Raw genomic sequence first — 22,410 nt, forward strand, 5'->3', positions numbered from 1 at the left:
AAAGTTATAAAGATATTCTCCTGTGTTAAATTCTAGAGCTTTGCTTACTTTGTCTTTTAAATTTCGATCTAAAATCCACCTGGATTAATTTTATGTGAGGTAGAGTACAAGATTCATCATTGATTATTGTTATTAAAAAACATCTTTTCCAATTTTTTCATTTCATAAATTATGTGACTGGATATATGTGACGTGTCTCTGGACTTTCTAATCTATTCAATTTGTGTTACTGTTTATCTTTGGGCCACTTGCAAAGCTAATTACTATAGCTTTTTACCCAGTCTTGATATCTGATTGTGTAAGTCCTCCAACACAGTTCATTTTGTTCAAGTTTATCTTTACTATTTTTGGACGTTTACATTTCTGTATAAATTTATAACTTGTCAACTTAAATTTAAAAATATCATTTTGATTGTGATTTCTTTAAAACTAGAAAGATCAGTATGAGGACAGCTAACATCTTTCTAGTATATTTTCCACTTTACTAATTAGGTTCCCAAACTATGAACATATTACGGCTCTCCTTTTCCTACAATCTTTCTTCAGTTTGGCTTAGTCTGTTTTGTAGTTTTCTGTGTAGAGATCTTGCATTTTTGTTTTATTTATTTTATGTTCACCGGTGCTACTGTAAATGGTATCTTTCTAAAAATCATCATTTTCTATGATGATTGTTGCTTTTATGTAGAAATAGAATTGATTGATTTTCTTCATGTATTAACCATGTATCTAGCAACATTGATGAATTCACGTCTTAGTTCTAACAGTTTATGTGTAGATTCTTGTGGGCATTCCTCATATACAATCACATTATCTGTAAATAAGGACATAATTTTTCCTTTTCAAACTTCGTATAATTTATTTCCTTTTTTTGCCTTAGTTCACTGTCTAGTATCTCCAATATGATACTGCATAAAAACTGTGATGAAAGCATCCTTACCTCATTCCTGATCTCAGATCAGATGCTTTCAATTTCTCACCAAAAGTATGACGTTTTCTGTAAATTTTGTGGATATTCTTTGATCAAATTAAGGAAGATTCCTTCTTAGTTTTCTATGAGTTTTGTTTGTTTTTAAATCACGAACAGGCGCTGAACTTAAATTATTTTTCTCCATTTTTTAAAATTATCAGATATTTTTCTGCTTTCTTAACATGGAAAATTCTGTTGACTGATTTTAACAATGAAGCCAATCTTGCAACCCTGGAATAAGCCCGACTTGGTTAGGGTATAGCAGTACACTTTCTGTACTTTGCTGGATTCAATTTGATAATATTTGTTTGAGCACTTTACATATGTGGTCATGAAGGACACTGGCTTTCATCTTCCTTTCTTGTAGTGGTCTTGTTATACTGTCGATGGTCTAGTTGTGAGCGCCAGATCAACGCCTAGCAATATCAAGGCCAGTTGATAGTACCATGCTGTCTCTTGGCTGACAGGGTCTGAATTTCCCTTTCTCAGTCTCCTCTTTCAGCCAAGAGTAAATAATGTTAGGCCACAGGGTACTGATGTAGGATATGTAGCTCTTTACCACTGCCATGACTTTACTGATCGGGAGCTTGTCCAGAGTGTGTTGTGTGTCGTTGAGGGAGGGTTACCGTTTCCTGCTCTTTTTGTTGCAGAATGAGTTATTCAAACCCCTGATATCACAATGGCTGTGGAGTAGCATTTAGATATCTGGGAAAGATACATCAGCCAACTGCAGCCCCAGTGATTACCAAAAACAAACTGGCCATCTGTTCTCATACTAGACTCTGAAGCAGGGGCCTAGATTATCATCCCAGCTTATGAAAACATGTCCTGAAGTTCAATTGGTCTCTTCTAGAGACCTGGGTGGTCTTCTTGTCCTTACGATACAGAGGGAAGTGACGTTGATTATTTCAGCTACTGCTAAGGCAAAGTGAACCAGGCTCATCATGGCAAGAAAGATTATAAAAATCACAGCTTGTTAAGTCCAAAAGAATATACCCAGCTGGGTACTTTGAAAGAAAATGAAAGAACACCTAGTCTTGCTAAGCGAGCAGCAGTAGTTTTAAGTAGTGATGTCTAGGGCTGACCTCCAGCTGGTCCACATTGGTTCATCTGTACCAGTTCATCATGGCCGGCAGCTTTTCTGATTGGTTGGTGCCATCGTTCAACCAGTAGGCACATATTTGGAATGTCAAGCTTGGTTATGTCATGGTTTTTGTATCCTTTATGTGAAAGGAGTCTTAGAAAAAGATCTACCTGTTTAGACAGACATGTAGATACAAGTAGCCACTCGTATATTGTTCATAAATATTTGCTAAGTGTTTTACTAATAAACTCAAAGCAACCAGAGTTTCATTTCCTACAGTGACTTTTTCTTTCCTCTCCTAGCAGGGATGAACAAGAAAAACCTATTACCTGGAGCTTTTGTTTGTTACACACAATGTGTTTCCACCTCTCTGATTTATCTCCCATAGTCTCCCATGGTCCAGCTGGACTGGTCTACTGGGTAGCTCCCAAATCTGCCTGAACATTGACTTGCTTTTGTGCCTCCGCCTTTGTCTGATTTCAAAAGACTCCTCCTCTCTCCAGTATAACAAGGTACTTACACTCAAGACCCAGATCCAATCCTGCCTCCCCTTGAGTGTTTCCCTGGATTGCTCACTGAAGTCAATTTTCTCTCTTAGTCTTCTAGTACTTTTTAGCTCTCTTACTACTCAGTGATGATTTGTTTGGGACACTTTTAATTTATTATGTAATTGTATTTAGAGTTATTTTCCATGTGCGTGGGTGACTTATCCACCTATAGTACAAACTCATTAAAATTTAAAATTATAAAAATTGACCCCAACACTCAGCACAGCAGCTTGCATGCAGTAGAAGGATTGTTTTCCCAAGCTGGAGAGAGACATGTAAATACTCATTTTCCCAAGCTCAGAGTTCAGTCTGCAAGACTCAGGGGGGACCCACAGAGTTAGATTTTGTCAACATCAAATGCCTTCATTGCCATGTTTGCATTCCTTTCTCCATCCAACAAGTCCCAGAAAGCCCAGGAAGACTGTAGGTATGGGGTAGGAGGAAAAGCTTAGAAAATCTGCCAACACCAGGCCCTCTTTAGGGTGGTATGGTGGGAGGGCTGTGCAAAAGGTAGTGGAAAGAAGAGAAGGGCAAGCAGAGGCATCACTAAAAAGGAGAAGGGAGCATGCCTCCTTCATAATCTTGCCAAGCCTTCTTGATCTTATGCCTTTAAAAAATGAAATATTTAATAACAAAATCTAATTGATGTTTGAATTATAAAGTGATTTAGGAGCACAGGTGTGGTTGGTAGAATCATGACCTCAAAAAAATGTCCACATCTTAATCTCAGGGACTTGTAAACATGTTATCTTACTTTGTAGGTGTGATTAAGTTAAGGATCTTAAAATGGGGAGATTATCCTAAAATACCCCATCGGGCCGAATGTAGGTGAAAGAGGGAGATTCAGACTGAGAGAAAGAGATGGGGCTGGTTTTGAAGATGGAGAAAGGGACCACTAGCCAAGAAATGCAGGAAACAAGGATGGAAAAGTCCAAGGAACAGATTGTCCCCAAGAACTTCCAGAAAGGAACACAGCCCTGTTGATACATTGATTTTAGCCCAGTGAGGACCATGTCAGACTTCTAATTTACAGAACTAGAAGATAATAAATATGTATTTTTTAAGCAATCAAGTGTGTGGTAATTTGTTACAGCAGCCAAAGAAACTGATACAATAACAAATGCAACATATCAAGCATTTTATGGGAAGACCTAAGTGGGATGCCCCATGTAAGCTGGAAAGTTCAGGGAAGGTTTCCCTGTATGCAGCAAATAAAGGGAGAAGGAATTTTCAGGGCAAAGAGGAGGGGAAAGGGCATTATAGTGTGTGGGGTCAGGATGTGTGTGGAAAAAACATGAGCAAAAAGGAACAAGGTGAGAAATGAGAGTGAGTTTGGATCACTACAAGCCATCCCACCTTGCTAGCAAGCAACATGGCAAGAGATGAAGCAGGAGGGATGGGGTGAGAGTGTGGAGAGGACTTCTCTGCCCTGGGGAGGGGCTTAGGCTTTAAACAGGGGGGCCTGAGGAGGCAATGAAGTCTTTTAATGAATGGTGGTGTGTATGTGTGTATGTATGTGTAATGGGGGGTTGGAATGACATGGTAAAGATGTGCACTAAAAAATATATCTTACATAGAATATATCTTACATATATCTTACATATAATGTATATATACATACATATATACATATATGTGCACGTATATGCATATATAATATATAGTATATACATACAATGTATATGTAATTCTTCCTTTTAGCAAATAACTTCCAAACAGAAATAAACAACTGTTATTTCAAATATAAACCCCAGTGGCTGTGTCACAGGGCACAGGCTCTGCATGTGGGCACCTGATTTGCAGTCAGACCCTTCTTCCCACCTGGGCAACAACGTGCACTGTGCTCCAGGAGGGGAGACTGCGCGAGGCACTTTCTTCTGCCCCTAAATCCCTCCTCTTTAGTGGTCCCCCTTCACGGCGGCATTGTCAGAGGATTTATTCAGTGAGGGTGCTGATGGTGGTTTGGGGATGCTTTAGTCCCTACACAATCTCCATCGGACCAACCCAAGTTATTCCAAAAAACTACATAATACTAGTACTTTTATAAACATATGGATAATCTTATAAAGCAGATAGGTTTGAAGCTGCTCTGCTTGGAGTGGGTGTGGAGGCCATACTATCTTCTGCTCGGCTTTCTCCCCCTGTCCACGGCACCCTCATCAAGCCCCTAAGGATTCTTCGACCATCATCAGTAAAGTACCACTCGTTGCCCTCATTCATTCCACAGTTACTGTGCAACTACCATGTGTCTGGAGCAGCTTCAGGCAATGGAGGTACAAAAGTGAAAAAGACAAATGTCTCTCTCTCTCTCTCTCTTTCTCTTTCTCTCTCTCTTGTTAACCAATGTGCAGATGGTAACTAGTGTGATGGAGAAAAACAAATCCGGAAAGAAACTTAGAATTTTGGAGTTGGAGGAATGGACTCCAAATGGGTTAGAGCAGATAAAGTTTATCTTCAGATTCATTGATCTTAACAGGTACGCAGAGAACAAGGTCATCAGCTGAGCTTGCTGGAGAGGAGTTGTTGCTGGAAGTCTGGAAGGAGAGGAGGAAACTTGAAACAGTCGTGTAGGGGAATAGGAGAGAAACAGGTCTGGGGCTGTATCATATGATCACTGGGCAGCATTAAGGCCCATTTGAAGTTAATGATAATAAATTTAAAGTGAAGCCAGTTGACACCCCTCTCCCTCCCCCCAAAAAAGAAAAATAAATAATCTCAGGTAAGGTGTGAAGAAAAGAAGTTTTAGAATATTTGGCTATTTAAAATGATTTGTACATATTCTGTCATCAAAATAGCAATCAACTGCTATAGCCATAAAAGAAATCCATAAATATCTATCCCTTCTTTCCCAATTTCCAACCTCTAAGACACACCACTGGCATTTTATATTTATGGGTGGTTTATAGATCCTCCTGAGCTGCATTATGTAGGTTGCCAATATTTTCTAATTCCACATTCTTGTTAATGAGTGGCTCCCCATTGCCCTCCACACAAGATTTATTAAAATTACCCAGGGAATAGTACATTTGCAGAACTATGAAATACAGTCAGTGTTTCATACTGATTAGAACTGGTACTTTCAGTTGAAGTCTCCTCCCAGAAAAGTGCACAAGAATCTCATCTTCTCCTCCAATTTTGTCAATTTCTTCTGGGATATAGTGGGCCTTAAATACAAAATATTTTCCCTTAACTATTATTATTTCTAGTAACTTTGTCAAAAATACATGAAAGACAGAAAATCACTTAGCTCTGTGGTGCCAGGCACTGGGCCAGCCATCCTGTGTTTAGCAGGCAAAACTTGGACCAATGGAGTAGATTTTGTTCTCCAAGGAGAGTTAAGGACAGGAAGAGAGGTGAGAGGCTCTCAAAAAGCAGGACAGCCTCAAATGCTGAGCCAGACGCAAGCTCAGAAGGAGGAAACGTGATGTTTATGGGACCAACTTGCAAATGCAAACATGAGTGAGCCAAAGCAACATAACAAAGGATCCTCAACAGCTGGATTTCTTTGATGTTTAAAGTAGTAATAAACATCCATGACTATCTTTGGAACATGATTTATCTCTACATACACATATATCTATTTAATAGAACCACAAGGATTAGTTAACCAAAACTTACCTTAGAACTATCAACTTTCACTTCCCTAATTGGGTCTCAACGCACAAGTTTATCTGTTGGGAAAAAAATTTTTTTTTTTACTTCCTATTACTGAAGTGGGAATCAGTAATTGTAGTGTTCCCAGGAAGACACTGAAAAATCCTCGGATTGGGGGGGGATTTGGGCTGCAGTTCTCCACATCTGTTACATGGGAGGGGGTAGAGCAAATTATTAGTGAGTTTTCTTGTCTCCCCAGGTCTAAAAGTTTATGAACTTTCAAAGGGATACAGGAGCCAACCTGAAAGAGTTCCAGCCAAAGCTGTAAAAATTTGAGCAACAAAATAAATAATGTAGTATTGAATTATAGCTCAAGTTATAAACTAAATACGTATGAGTCCACGCTGCTATAAATAAATGATTGAATAGATAAATATTGAAGAGGGAAGGAACACATCTACCTTACAGAATAAATCCAAACAATGAAGAAGATACTCCCCGCTCCAGGAGGTGGAGTTGCATTTCCCCAACCCTCCTCTCTGGAGTGTGGGCTGAATTTGGTGACACTCATCCAAAGAAAAAAGTATGGAAAGAGAAATAGCAACTGCCGGGCAGACACTACTTTAAGCGATTTAGGTCAACGTCACCAGTAACAAGTCCTGTTGCTATCGTGTAGCCCCTGATAGGATGTGATAACGGGAAGGACATTTTACCTGTGTGGTCTTCCTCCCCCAAACCCATAACCACAGCCTAATCATAAGGAAGACATCAGAAAAAAACAAATGATAGATATCCACAAAATAGCTTAGCAGAATTTTTCAAAACACTCAAAGTTAAGAAAAACAAGGGAAGACCAAGAAACTGTCACAGACAAGAGGAGATTAAAGAGACATAACACTAAATGGAGCGTTGGGTCCTGAACGTGATCCTGGAACAGAAAGATCTTAGCGGAAAACTAGTGAAATCTACGTGAAGTCTAGTTTAGGCGATAGTAACGGATCAGTGTTCATTTCTTATTTTTGACAACTGTACCATGGTGATGTAAGATGTGAATATTAGGGGACACCGGCAGAGCGGGTTTAAGCAACTCTGTACTATCTCTGCAACTTCTTTGTAAATCTAAAATTACTCCAAAATAAAAAGGCTTATTATCAACAACAAAAGCAAAAATTTATGAACCTGGAGTGCAAACAGAACCTTTTTGAAAAAGCAGCAGCAACTATTCCCCTTTACATAACTCAGTTACTGAGGGGTGTGCAGTGCTGGGAACTCGGGTGTTGGGATGCAGAGAAGGCAGCCCGGGGCCGGGCGTGCGCGTCCGGGCGCTGCGGGGGCCCAGGCTCCTCCCCGGAGCCGCTGGGGCGCCTGACTCTGCCCTGGGCGCGCCCTGCGGGGCGGAGCCACCAAGCCCGGCCTGGCCGACCCGGCCCGAGGTCCAAGCAGAGCGGAAGAGCAGCGCCTGGACCCTGCGCTCGCTGAGCGCCCTCCAAGGTAGGCGAGCCCCTGCGATCTGCGGGCAGGTCAACCCTCCCGCCCCCCAGGTGAGTGGGTGTCCAGGTGCCCTTGGAGCTGCCCCCCCCCCCCCCCCCCCCCCGCAGCGCCGCCCAGTGTACCAAGGACATTTTCCTGTAAACGGATCCTTGGTAAGGAGCATATTCTCCCTGTAAACCTCTTTTCTGGGCTCGGATTCCCTGGGCGAGAAGTTTGTGCTCCTCCAGGAACAGAGTTGCCTTCCCCGAGAAAGCTTACCCCCTCCATAGCCCTGTGCACACCTGATTATTTATTTAGATTGGTGTTACGCAGTCCCTTGGTCAGGGGTCCGCGCGATTCACAGGCGGTGGAGAAAGCCCTCTGGAAAACTTGCTGTCACCTGTGAACCCCCGCGTGGCAACTTTGACGGCTTACTGTGCCCGAAATTTTTAAGAGCATAAACAAATGAACGAGTGAAGGTGGTTGTCTTACCCTTCATTCATTCGTGCTGGCTTCTGTAGCTGTAGGTGTAGCGAAAAGAGAACAGCCTATTGGCTGACAGTTTTCTACTGTCTTGGGATTTTAGAGCTGAAAGTTACTCAGCCCCAGGCAATTTTGCAAAGGGGCAGTGTCATCTTACGGAAAGAACAGTACAGGACAGTGCAAAACTGGATGATGACATGGCTGTAACTTTTCAACCTTCTTCGAAAGGGAAAATAAATTTATGTATGCATATATATAGACACACATATATATACATATATGTGTGTGTATGTGTGTGTGTATATATATATAAGCAGAAGAAGCCGTTAGCTCCAAATGTAGCTGAAGCTGTGTGTCTGTTTACCATTTTCACTATAGTTGTTTGATTTAAGAATCAAAACCTTTTTTACTTCTTGGTATATATAGACTAGATGAAGTGTCCAAAAGGGAATTACTTCTCATTTGCAATTGGGAAAAGATAATCTGTCTTTTTAACCTAATGCTATTAAATATTCAGTTCTGCAGAAGTCTGGCTTTTCAGAAATATGATCTGAGCTGGAGTTTCAGGTACCCTAGCACACACAATTGGTGCTGTTGTTTCTTCCTGCTGGGCTCTCCCCCCTCGCTCTCGCCCTACACTGATAATTTGAGAGTGAAGGGCCCTGACACAGAGGAATTTGCACCTAAGCAGAGACTTCTCAACCACTTACAGAAAGAATGAAAATGGCTTACACTTCCTGTGACCTAGGCAAACTTCCCAAGGTTTTTACCTTTGTGATTTGCTAAATAAATTTAGTAACTAAACCTGCACTAACTAAAAAGAGATTTTTGAAATAAAGACAGACACTATTTCAGTTGTATTACTCACCTTTATGATTCTGAGAATTAATGACAGGCATGTTATTTGTTAGCGTATTGATTTATAATGTGCTGGACAGTGGGCTTGAGTTGTAATCCCAAATCTGGACAAAGCCGGAAGAGCTAAGCTAGATTTGGCCAAAACTGAAAAGTGAGGTGTACATTTATTTGTTTAGAATAATGGCTGTAAAAGGGAACAACTGAAGATTTCTGAAGGGAATGTCATTTAAAGTAGTGGCTTTGACTCTCTGAGACATTTACCTCAAAATTAAATGGCCATTTATTGATAGAAAAGCATTTCAAAATGGCAACACATTACTATCAATTTAATAGCATGTTTAAGTAAATTTACATTTTACTAAGTGTGAAAACAGCCACCCACTGAATTTGGAAAACAAAAGCACGGGGTGTGTGTGTGTGTGTGTGTGTGTGTGTGTGTGTGTGTGTGTGTGTACACTCGGTTTTAGAAAATATTTGGTGCATCTGTGGATTTTCGGGCCTAGTCATACATTCACTGAATGAATATGTATTGTGTAGGGCACTATGTTCTTTCTAGGAGACACAGGGGGATACAGCTTTGTGTAAAGAAGACACATTCCTGTCCTCATGGAATTTACACAACTTTGGACTCCTCCGGGACACCCTGAGGCCATAGATTAGGAACCACAGCAATCACCATTCATCACTTTTTGACAGTGACCGAAACTAGAAACTAGATTAGTTTCAAATCACAGACTCTTTTACACTGATTAAAATAGATTAAAAAATTGTAAAGGAACTTATACGTTATTCAAGTCAGTTTTCTCTTCTGCTTAGGTTGGGAAAGAATTTAGGGATCCTGTGTTCTGGGCTTAATATTATGAAATATTGAGATCTTAAACCTGAAATAGTTAAATATCAATTTAATGCAAATTCAATAAAAACTAAACTTGTAGTAGCAGATGCAATCATTTAGGGGGTGAAAAATTCAAATCGAGAAAATCCTATCCATCAAGTTATTTTTTTCCTGTAAATTAGAAAAACATGACTATAATTATTTTTTAACCTCAGAGGAAAAGAGTGACTTTATGTAAGGCATTCTTGCTTTTTTTTTTCATTTTGCTATTTTTAAAAACAGCTCTATTGGAGGTATAATTTACATACCATAAAATACATCCAGGTGTCCAATTCAGTGATTTTTAGTAAATTTATGGAATTGTACAACCATTATTACAATCCAATTTGAGAATATTTTCATCATCCCCATCCTTCCCAAATCTCAAGGGCCTGCTTTCAGTCACTCACCATTCTCACCCCCAGCCCCAGGCAACCACTGATCTACTTTCTGTTTCTTTAGATTTGACTTTTCTGGACACTTCATACAATGAGATCATACAATATACGGTGTTTAACATCTGACTTCTTTCACCTAGAATAATGTTTCCAAGGTGCATTCAGGTTGTGGCATGTGTTACTAGTGGTTCCTTTTTATTGCTAACTAATGTTCATTCCATTGGATGGCTATGCCACATTTTGCTTACCAGGTGATGGGCATTTCTGCAGTCACATTGAAGGGGTAAGACAGATATTTTGGTCCAGCTTCCATGGTAGCATAATTTGAAAATAACTGATAGGAGGCAAACTTGTATTTATATTTATGAAAAATATATTCCTGATATGGATTACAGATATTTACCAAATGTCATCACTGTGATCTTTCTGTGATACTCCATGAAAATAGTAAATCGTAAATCCTGTGCCAGTGGCAGGAAGCATCGGTCATTTCATATTCTAGGTTGGACTTAGAAGACGTTTAACTCTTTTTTTTTTTTTTAATGTGAGAATTTATTTTGCCTTTATTTTATCTTATTTTATTATTATTTTTTTTTTGCGGTACGCGGGCCTCTCACTGTTGTGGCCTCTCCCGTTGCGGAGCACAGGCTCCGGATGCGCAGGCTCAGCGGCCATGGCTCACAGACCCAGCCGCTCCGCGGCATGTGGGATCTTCCTGGACCAGGGCACGAACCCGTGTCCCCTGAATCGGCAGGCGGACTTTCAACCACTGCGCCACCAGGGAAGCCCTTGCCTTTATTTTTGATAGATAATTTTGTTGGATATAAAATTCTTAGTTGACATTTTTTTCCCTTCAGCACATGTAATGTCACTATCTCCTGACCTCCATTGTTTCTTTGAGAGGTCTGCCTTCAATTTTATTTTATTTTTTTAATTTTTTTTTATTGGAGTATAGTTGCTTTACAATATTGTGTTACTTTCTACTGTACAGCAAAGTGAATCAGCTATACATATACATATATCCCCTCTTTTTTTTTTCTTTCCTTGCGGTATGCGGGCCTCTCACTATTGTGGCCTTTCCCGTTTCGGAGCACAGGCTCCGGACACACAGGCTCAGCGACCATGGCTCACGGGCCCAGCCGCTCCGCGGCATGTGGGATCCTCCCAGACGGGGGCACGAACCCGCGTCCCCTGCATCGGCAGGCGGACTCTCAACCACTGCGCCACCAGGGAAGCCCCTCCCCTCTTTTTTTGGGTTTCGTTCTCATTTAGGTCATCACAGAACATTGAGTAGAGTTCCCTGTGCTATACAGTAGGTTCTCATTAGTTATCTATTTTATACATAGTATCAATAGTGTATATATGTCAATCCCAATCTCCCAGTTCATCCCACCACCCCCCTTCCCCTTGGTATCCATACTGTGTCTCTATTTCTGCTTTGTAAGTGAGATCGTCTATACCAATTTTTTCAGATTCCACATCTATGCGTTAATATACAATATTTGTTTTTCTCTTTCTGACTTACTTCACTTTGTATGACAGTCTCTAAGTCCATCCATGTCTCTACAAATGACCCAATTTCGTTCCTTTCTATGGCTGAGTAATATTCCATTGTATATATCTACCACATCTTTATCCATTCCTCTGTTGATGGACATCTAGGTTGCTTCCATGTCCTGGCTATTGTAAATTGTGCTGCAATGAGCATTGTGGTACATGACTCTTTTTGAATTATGGTTTTCTCTGGGTATATGCCCAGTAGTGAGGTTGCTGGGTCATATGGTGGTTCTATCTTTAGTTTTTTACGGGATCTCCATACTGTTCTCCATAGTGGCTGTATCAACTTACATTCCCACCAACAATGCTTGAGGGTTCCCTTTTCTCTCCAGCATTTATTGTTTGTAGATTTATTGATAATGGCCACTCTGACCGGTGTGGGGTGATACCTCATTGTAGTTTTGATTTGCATTTCTCTAATAATTAGTGACGTTGAGCATCTTTTCATGTGTTTCTTGCCCATCTGTATGGAAAGACGTTTAACTCTTGACGTTAACTTCCGTAGAGAGCCTATGTCTCCTTTGCTACGTTTTCTTCATAAATGATATGCATTTAAATTTGGGGGATTTTGATGAGTGTTTGGTCCTACAGTGATAACTGAACTACTCTTAAAGATATGAACACTTCTTAATAACATATTTTAGTGGCACACTTAACATAAAGCATGAGTCATCTATAGCCTTAAGTCAAAAAGTAGAAGGGCGTGCATCTGGATTTACATGCTTTTTGTTTTATTATTCTGTAGTTTCTATGACTGTGCTAAAGGATGAACCTGATACAGCTGTTTGTTGATTTACCAAATCAAGCACTAGTTTGAGCTCTTAAAATCTAAAACAGAAGAAATGCCACTCCTTGTTCCTCCAGGACCTTTAGAGGAGCTAGACCAAGTAATAAATTATTCCAGGTTCCTATTACATGGTGGTATTTCTTCTATGAGTAGTCTACAGAACAAATGAAATAAGAACTCTCTAACACTACAAAAACATTGGCTTTTGGTTATACGTCTCTTAGGAAGCCGGGACCTTGAACAGCAGTTCAGTCAGAGCTGTTTTCTTAATTACCCCCATTCACCCTGCTTTGTGCTAACTCTTAAGACAAATGCATTTTTAGTGGGTTACGTTTGACAACTTATGCTCTAACATAGATTTCTCTAGTTGAATGGAAACTTCTGTAAAATGTTGGCAGATTCTGTGAAACTAAAGAGAAGACACTATGTCTCTGAATGCCTGTAAGTTACTGCAAAATTGCAAGATCCTATGGGGAAGAAAAGAGCATTCAGATAACTTGAAGGTCTTTTTTATGGACAACTTGGAATGCAAGGATTTTAATTTTATGCTCCTAAAGTTTGAAAATAAGGTAGCCTAGTTTAAATAGTATAGTTTTCCGAAGCTGGATGTGCTCAATTGGAGCTCAGTTTGTCTGCTGGTGATATCAAAACAACTTGCTGAGCTCGTGGCTCATAACACTAATGTTTGCTGATCTGTGGTTAGATGAATTAAGTCTCTGTTGGCAACGTCTCTCTCTCTTTCTGTCTCTCTCTCAACTTGGTAAGAATTTAAAAATTGCTATAACAAATGTATTTTTCTAGTCTTACACTGACAATGTCATTCCAATTGTCTCTTGAGAGTCAAATGTCAATTACAGGAATCCATCTTCATCCTTCTCACCTTTTGGAAATTGGAGTGGACATGCTCCCCCTGTTGTGTCTGTTTACCAACAGCAGGAAGGCTCGCTCAAGCATTGAGCTGTAAACTTCTTCTAGTTATTTTGGTGAGTTCACTCACGCATCACTAACGGTCATGTGATCTGGTATAAGGAACTTGGTTTCACCCAGAGCCAGAAGCTGCTTCTCAGCCTTGTATCTTTCTATTAGCCCCTGGACTTTGGTAGGATGCCGCACTGGGATCTGTCTGACCTCTTCCTGATATAGGAGGATGGGCAGAGGGGGCAGTGGAGCACAGGGTCCGGGCTGCTTCAGGGGGTGGTCAGCCTTAATAGACTTTGTAGTCACTGCCTCAATCGTCTATGTGTTTATGCCCTACTGTGAAGAATGAAAACATGCATCTAGACGATGATCAGAGAAGGAATGCATAGATGAGATAAGGAGTTCTAGGTTCATGAATTAGATTTAAATCTTGTTGCAAATATCCTTGTATACTTCTTATATATTTTTATATATTTCCTCCTACTTTTCCACCTTAGTAAATAATAATGATTAACTTTCTTAAGATGTTTAAGATTTCCCTTGTTTTTGTCACAATATTGAATGTCATACTTCATGGACTATTCTTCTAGGGGCAACGGCAGTAACTGCCTGTCAGCAACTCAGTTACTTGCTTTTTTTTTGGTACTTGGGCCTCTCAAGTGGTGCTGTGGCCTCTCCCATTGCGGAGTACAGGCTCCGGACGCGCAGGCTCAGCAGCCATGGCTCACGGGCCCAGCTGCTCCACGGCATGTGGGATCTTCCCGGACTGGGGCACGAACCCGTGTACCCTGCATCGGCAGGCAGACTCTCAACCACTGTGCCACCAGGGGAGCCCCAGTTACTTGCTTTTTAACAATTCTGATTCTGTCACTATTTTTTTTTTTTTTTTTTTTTTTTGCCATTTACACTTCTGGAGGGGTTAACAATTTGAATTAAGGAAAACAAATTCAGCTAATTGTGCCTTCCAGTTAGTTCTGGTATAATCAGTGAAGTTCCTTGGATTTTGAAATCTCCACTGCACTTTGCATTTTCTAGGGTACTGTTGAATTACTGTTTAAAAAATAAAAGCATATAAATCCATCTTTTTTAGTGTAGAGTTCTGTAAGTTTTGACGAATGGTTACAATCATGGAACCTACATCACCTTCAAGATTTAGAACAGTTCCATCACCACTCTCCAACCCCCCAAAGTATTCCCCAGTGTCTCTTTTGTAGTCAATCCCTCCCCCACTCTTAATCCCCAGTTCAGTTTTCTGGCCCTGTAGTTTCAGATTTTCTAGAATGTCATATAAATGGGAGTATGGAATATGCATCCTTTTGGATTTGGCTGTTCTCAGTCAGCATAAGGCATTTGAGATTCATCTACATCGCTGTGGGTATCAGTAGGTCATTCTTTTGTGTTGATGAGTAGGGTTCACCTGTTGATGAATATTTGAATTTTTTCCAGTGTTTGGCAATTATAAACATTTGTGTTTTACGGAACATAAAAGTCCCCTAGGAGGGAGGTTGCTGGGTTGCACCGTCTGTGCTTAATTTTATAGGAAACTGCCCAAGTGCTGCCGTCCTGCATGGCTGCACATTTTGCTTTCCCACCAGCAACGTACAGGAGTTTCGGCTACTCTCCATCCTCACCCACACGTTGTATCATCTGTTTTTCCCTCCTTCGCTGGATAATTTTTAAAGTGAAGTAGATGATGTTGAAGCTCAGATATCCCAAGACCAGCTTAGGAAGCTACAGATATTTTGTAAATGCCTGAGCCTTTTGCTCTTAAAATATTTAATAAAGCCACAAAAATTTTCCAAAAGGGCACCTTCCTTATAAATGTTACAGATGACTGAGATATATGTCAGTGACAACTGCTTCTCATGTTTTTTTCACTGAGGAGTCATAAGTGGTCGATTGTTAACTGAGAAGGTCAAAGCAAGAGGAGTAATTGACCGATGCGGGTGGGGGGATGAGAAGAGGGGAGACAACTGGGCTTAGGTGTTGACACTTTCAAATGATGCCCTGTAAGTAAATGTCTACAATAAGTTGTGAACATAAAGATAATTACTTAATATTCTCTGAATGTGTATTATGGTCAGATACGCCATAAGCACTTTTGATGCTGTATCCCATTTAGTTGTCATGTAACTCTATGAGGAAGTTAACATTTTCATCTGGATTTTTCAGTTGAGGAAACTAAAGCCTAAGGGAGTTTAAAAACTTTTCCAAGGAGGAGTTTGGGATTAACAGATACACACTACTATATATAACATAGATAATCAACAAGGACCTACTGTACAGCACAAGGAATGCTACTCAATACTCTGCCAGAACCTGTATGGAAAAAGAATCTGAAAAAGGATAGATCTATATGCATAACTGAATCACTTTGCTGTACACGTGAAACTAACACAACATTGGAAATCAACTATACTCCAATATAAAATAAACATTAAATATAAAAAAAGATGAAAAAAAAAGAACAGACATATACCGAAATAGATTAGAAGAGAATCCAGAAATTTACCCAAAAACAGTCAGTTGATTTTTGATAAAGATAAAATTTAATTCAATGTGTAAAAATTAATAATTTCAATAAATGGTGATAAAAGAATTGAAAAAAAAAAACTTTTCCAAGGCTGCTCAGCTAGTGGGGAAGTAAAATAGTCCTGTGGGCAGTACCGAGTCCGAAGCCCTCACCTTTAAGCCATGGAGTCACACTGCCTCTGTTTGTGGAATAAATCTATTGCGACAACATCTGCTTAGGTTCCTGAAGGACGCACCTGGGGGCTCATGGCAGGAGTCACTTGACTGTTACTTCGTCACTTACTTTTGGAAAACCCCCGTTACTAAATGAGCTTGGACCCAAGAAACTAGGCTTGGAAGTCCATTCAGAATGCAGCAGGAGACAAAGTGGAAATTTGGAAAGAGCCCAAGCCCCGTGGGTTGGGGTCCATGACCATCATTAACGAGCTGTCTTTGCTTGACCTTGGGGAGCTCATTCTCTCATCTGTAAAATGGGAACAATAACACTTAACCGCCTCAGGTGTTCATAAAGATTATTAAAGGCAGCATACCCCAGCCTGCATGTGGTGGGCTGTCATCAGATCCCGGTCCCCTCACTCTTCCCCAAATGGGAAAGGATTCATGTGATTTGCACCACTCTGCAGTTGAGCTGCTATACTGGTCATTGGGCGAAACCTTCAGCTGTTTTCAAAGTTTCAAATTATACCAGTGAACTATGAAGATAGATTTTCTCATTACAAAGACACTTGGATTTGGGGGTCAGTCTATCTGGGTTCAGGTGATAAGATTAACTTATGATCTTGAAAAACATGTCACTTTTCTGTGACTTGGTTGCCTTATACCTACATATAGACAGATATAGATATATAGGTAATAATTATAGCACAGTGTGTTGGGGTGATTAATTCTGACAATATATGGAAAATAATTTTTGGTAAATGGCACAGTGCTTTGTCAATAGTATATATTTTACATTGTGTTTGTACTAGGATTTCAATCCTTTTTTCCCCCCAAACTAAATAGTTTCTATTTCATATCTAAGAGCTTGCTATAGCACTGGCTATGATATAAATATATTTGTGTATACAAATGAGTAGCATTTAGAAATGAATAAAAATTAATTCTACTTTAAAAATCTTAGATTATTTCTTGCAAACAGCATTGCAGTTACTTGGGCTCCATGTTAACATGCATGCCTTTTGATATACTGTACATCATTTTCAGGTAAACTGCCCAGTCACCTGAGATTTAGCCAGCTGACACTGGATGTCACCATTGTGCCGTGTAATGTCGCTGCAGAACAGGTGTGCTATTCAGCATTCAGTACATGACCAGTCTCTTCAAGTGTCTGGAGATATATTAGCTTTTCTCCCCCCTCATATAACCTAATTACCCTTGTAGCACTTTTATTGTAAATTACTCTTTCAGTTTCTAACATCAAAGCTCTCTATCATAGTGACCAAGAATGATGAGACAATTGTCAATATTGTTAGCTCAGAACTGAGGAGGTGAAAACTCAGAAACTGTGCGAAAACAGGGCTCTCGGTCACTAAGCAGAGTCACTGACTCTGGCTAACCTAAGTAGGAAAGGAATTTATTGGAAGTAAATTCAGCTTCCAGAATCGATGGGAAAACTAGGTATGGAAATGGGAGAATCCAGTCCCGGTACCTCAGCAAAGATCAGTCTGTAACAAGAAGGGGATAGACTTCTTCTGGCACTGCCACTGGTCACTAGATACCACGCTGGTGTCCCTGCCGCTGGACGCAACGCACTCTCTGTGCCAGACTCCTTCCTGCGCAGAATAATGACGGGATTTTCACTGCCTCCAGCTTAACAAGCCCGAGGGACAATCCTTTGCTGGCCTTTCCCCGAGGGAGCGCTCAGTTGGCCGAGTCTAGGAGTTGTTCCTGTGCTCCAGCCCCAGGGAGTGAAGGAGAAGTAAGGGATCTTTCCTGCAAAGACTCATGCAGATGGTGACCCTACATACCTGGAAGGGAGATTCAAGCCAGGCGTCCACCACGGTGCTTTTCAATCAGTACCCACAGACGTGAGTTGAGAATGCTGCCGTGTGGTCAGCTGCCCTGTGGTCAGCTGCCCTTCGCTACTCCTTCCATGGACCTGGACTCAGTTGCATGCGCCCTGTGGCACCTGACAGCATCCCAGACTTTGCTGTGCCTGTCTTTCCTTCAACCCTGAGGGGGGCCTTACCAGCCAGGGCTAGACCTGTTTTAAGTGGCCAAGGAGAAAACTCCTTAGGCAAATTGAAAGTCTTAAGTTTCGGTTTATTAAAAGAAAAATTCCTGCCCATTAAAAGAAAAAAAAAAAAAAAAAAGGTAGGCCACACTGCATACCTTGTTCTTAGAACATGACTTCAAGCAAGTTCCAGCCTCAGCTCTTGCTCTGCCCTTTGCCTGGAATCCTCTTCTCCCAGATGGCCACACGGCTTCACCTCCTTCATTCACGTCTTTTGCTTAAATGCCACCTCTTCAGATCGGCCTTCTCTCAGCACCCATCCAAAACAGCACCGCTTTTTATTCCGTTACCCTGCCTCCGCTTTTCTTCATGACACCACCTCTGATTATGTTCCCTATATATTTATTGTTTTGTTTCATGTCTGTTTCCCCCCTGTACTGAAAGTCCCGTGAAAGCGGGGTCTCTGACTCATTTCTGTAGCCACAGCTCCTAACACAGCTGTATTCAATAAATGTTTAATACATGAATGAATGAATCAAGGGTTAAATAAAGGAAGGGAACTCCTTTGTTAAAATCTCTAGGCTATAAGTACCACAAACTGAATGGCTTAAACGTAGTACTTTCTTGTCTCACAGTCCAGGAGGCTGAAAGTTCAAGATCAAGGTGTTGGCAGGGTTGGTTCCTTCTGAAAACTGTAAGGAAGAATTTGTTCCAGGCTCTCCTTCACCTTCTGGTGGTTTCCTGAAAATTTCTGGCATTCCTTAGTGTGTAGAATCATCACCTTGATCTCTGCCTTCAACTTTACATGGAGTTTTCCTTGTGTGCAAATTTTCCCTATTTATAAAGACATCAGTCATATTGGATTAGGGTCCACCATACTCCAGTGTAACCTCATCTTAACTAACTACGTCTGCAACAACCCTGTTTCCATATAAGGTCACATTCTGAGGTGCTGGGGGTTAGGGCTTCAACATGTGAATGGAAGGGGGGACAAAATTCAACCCACAACAGGCACCTTCTTTGTGTTTATTGTATAATGGTTGAGCCATGCTTATGTCATTAATCAGAAAAGTAGGTTTGGTTACATAATCCTGGGTGCCCAGTGCTGTGCTGGTTTACCACATGGATAATAATTCACAGTAATGTGTATGAATTGCTTTGTAAATGGTAAACTATTCATTGGATGTTAGTATAATCATCTGGGGATGTTGACAAATTATTGATGCTTTATCAAGAAAGAATCAATACTATGGATTTGCTAGTCTTAAAATACCCCCAAATGGATTTTCCTTTACAGCCCAGCTCAATCTGCAGACTGTTTAAAGTATTACTGGACTTTTTTCTACCAGTCAGACTGCTTGTCAGCAGTAATTGTGGATAATGGCTTTAAGTTTTACTTACTTATTTGACAAACATGTACTAATCATTTATTATGTGCGAAGCACTATTATAAGTGCTTGACAAAGGTTAACTCACAAACAACCACGTGTTTATTATTTATATTATTATTATTAATCATAATATTATCTGAATTTTACCGATAAAGAAACTGAGGCACAGAGAAGTTAAGGAATTGCTTAAGGTCACACAGCTACTGAGTGGCAGAGTCAGGCCATGAAACTAGGCAGTCTGCCTCCAAACCTTTTAGCTGTAGAACATTCTTTGTTCACAGAAAGTCTCATGGAAAAATTCAGTGTGTGACAGAACAAAGCAGAGCTGCTTTGGTTCAAGTCCAGACGGCAAAGCCCTGTCTGGGCAGCGCCTCCCCTTCCCTGGGGAGCCCTGTTTGAAAAGGCCTGATCTAGGAAATAATACCTCTTGGCTTGATGCCACTTGTAAGCTGTCTTCGATCCACTCTAGCATAAAACAAATAAAATTCTTTTCTCACTTTAATTAACTGATTGTGTTTTATTTTGAAAATTTTAGCTGCTTAAACTACTTCTGGCAGAAATAAATGTTAAGATAGATTTTCCCCCGGACGGTAACGCCATATGGCAATTTGGACTTTCCTGGCTTAAGTTCCCCTTTGGTTTCTTTATACAAATGAAGGACTGTGATCGTGAAAGTTTCCTGAACCAAAAGAGAAATGGGATTTGATTTCCTATAAATAGAGTTGCATATAAACTTTGCAACCAGATAGGCATGATCTACCCTCTCTGTTATGGACTGCTTATTTTCTGTGGTTATTCATAATATAAAATAATCGGAGCAAGACTTTTAAGAGTTACTGTCCATTGAGTGCCTTCTGCAACCGGGGATTTAAAAAACTCTTCATTTTTTACAACTCTAGGTGTTATCACCCCTATTTTACAGATATGTAAGTCGGGGCTCAGGTTTTATGTAACTTGTTTAAGTTGGCCCAACCAGTGAGGGGAGGAGGGAGGATGTTTTGAGAAATATCATTGGTTAAGGAGCAGAATTTTTTTTTTAATTGAAGTATAGTTAATTTACAATGTTGTGTTAGTTTCAAGTGTACAGAAAAGTGATTCAGTTATACATATAGATATAGATCTTCTTTTTCAGATTCTTTTCTGAAAAGAAAAGGTTATTGCAAGATGTTGAGTGTAGTTCCCCCCTGGGCTATACAGTAGGTCCTTGTCGTTTATCTATTTTATATATAGTAGTGTGTATATGTTAATCCCAAACTCCTAATTTATCTCCCCCTACTCTTACCACTATCCCCTAACTATAAGTTTATTTTCTATGTCTGTGAGTCTATTTCTGTTCCATAAATAGGTTCATTTGTGGAGCAGAATTTTTTGACATTAAGAATAAAAGTCACATAAGAGAATATCTTTTAGGATGTATAATGTGAGGCCTGATGCAATTTTCAAATTATGAAAGACTGAGAATGCAGTGGGATCCATTCTAAAGAGTGATTAATTCCTGTGATGAAATGCCCCTTATCATTCGGTAATGTACACAATTATATAACACACTAAAAAGAAAAGAGAAGGTAAATCAAACAAATGTGACTATAGGTCAAGGGCGATTGAATTGAAGAACAAGAAAACAACTCAGAGTCAATTGCTTTGATTGCCTCTATTTTCCCCCTGCTTTTGCTCCCACCTGCTGCCATACTCTACCCCAGGGGAGGGCAGACTTTTTCTGTAAAGGACCTGTTAGATAGAAAATATTTTAGACATTGTTTGCCATGTATTTTCTGTGTTGAATCTACTCAACTGAGCTGTCATAGTGCAAAAGCAGCATAAACAATACGTAAGTGCACGGCCACGGTTATTTTAGAGTAAAACTTCACCTGTGAACACTAAACTTGAACTTCATATAATTTTCATGTGTCCCGAAATGTTATTCTTCTTTTGATTTTTTTTTTTTGAACCATTAAAAGATGTAAGAACCATTCATAAGCTGTCCTAACAAGCTGGAAGCCAGACTGGGCTCCCCGCCGTGGTTTGATGACCACCACTCCAGCCTTTCCACCCCTCTCTCATTTCCAAACACATCGTTTCTTGTCTCTGTGGGCATTTCTTTTACTTCCAGCGTTTAAATGTTGTTTTGGACTAAGAACTTAATCCCGGAAGAGACTTCAGAGGACCAACAGAAGTAGTTCCGCTCACATTCTGCAAAAAACAGACATGAGAACTGCTACGGCCAAATCAAGTTCCCCTGAAACAAATAGAAGCCACGGTGGCTGTCTAAGAGGATTTAACATAAAATGGAAAATTCTTGGCATACTCTGTCAATTTCATTGAAGATTAAAGCATAAATGCAGGACTTTGAGTCATCCCCAGAAGCTATTTAGTTTTAAAGTGATGCTAGCAAATATGAAAATTCTTTGTGTGTTTTAATAGCACAGGTCATTGCTAAATTTTCATTTTTTTCCCACTAGGGAATCTGACCTTAATGTGATAGAAACACTCTTTATCTTGGTGTCCAAAAGACGAAGGTTTGAGTTTCAGCTCTGTTAGTTTTACTGTGATCTTGGGTAAATGAATAGCACCTACTAGATTCTTGGCTTCCTTATCAGTAGAATGAGATTAATAATCCTACCTTACAGGACTTTTATTTTATCTTATTTTTTTAGTCCTTTACTATTTATTATGAAAATTTCAAAGAGAAACAAAATAGTAGAGGACTGTAGGGATCCCATGTGCCCTCACCCAGCTTCTACAATTCCGTGCATTTTATCAAACTTCTTTCATTTTT

The sequence above is a fragment of the Phocoena phocoena genome, chromosome 13 (genome assembly GCF_963924675.1).
Source record: "Phocoena phocoena chromosome 13, mPhoPho1.1, whole genome shotgun sequence".
In the NCBI taxonomy this organism is placed as follows: Eukaryota; Metazoa; Chordata; class Mammalia; order Artiodactyla; family Phocoenidae; genus Phocoena; species Phocoena phocoena.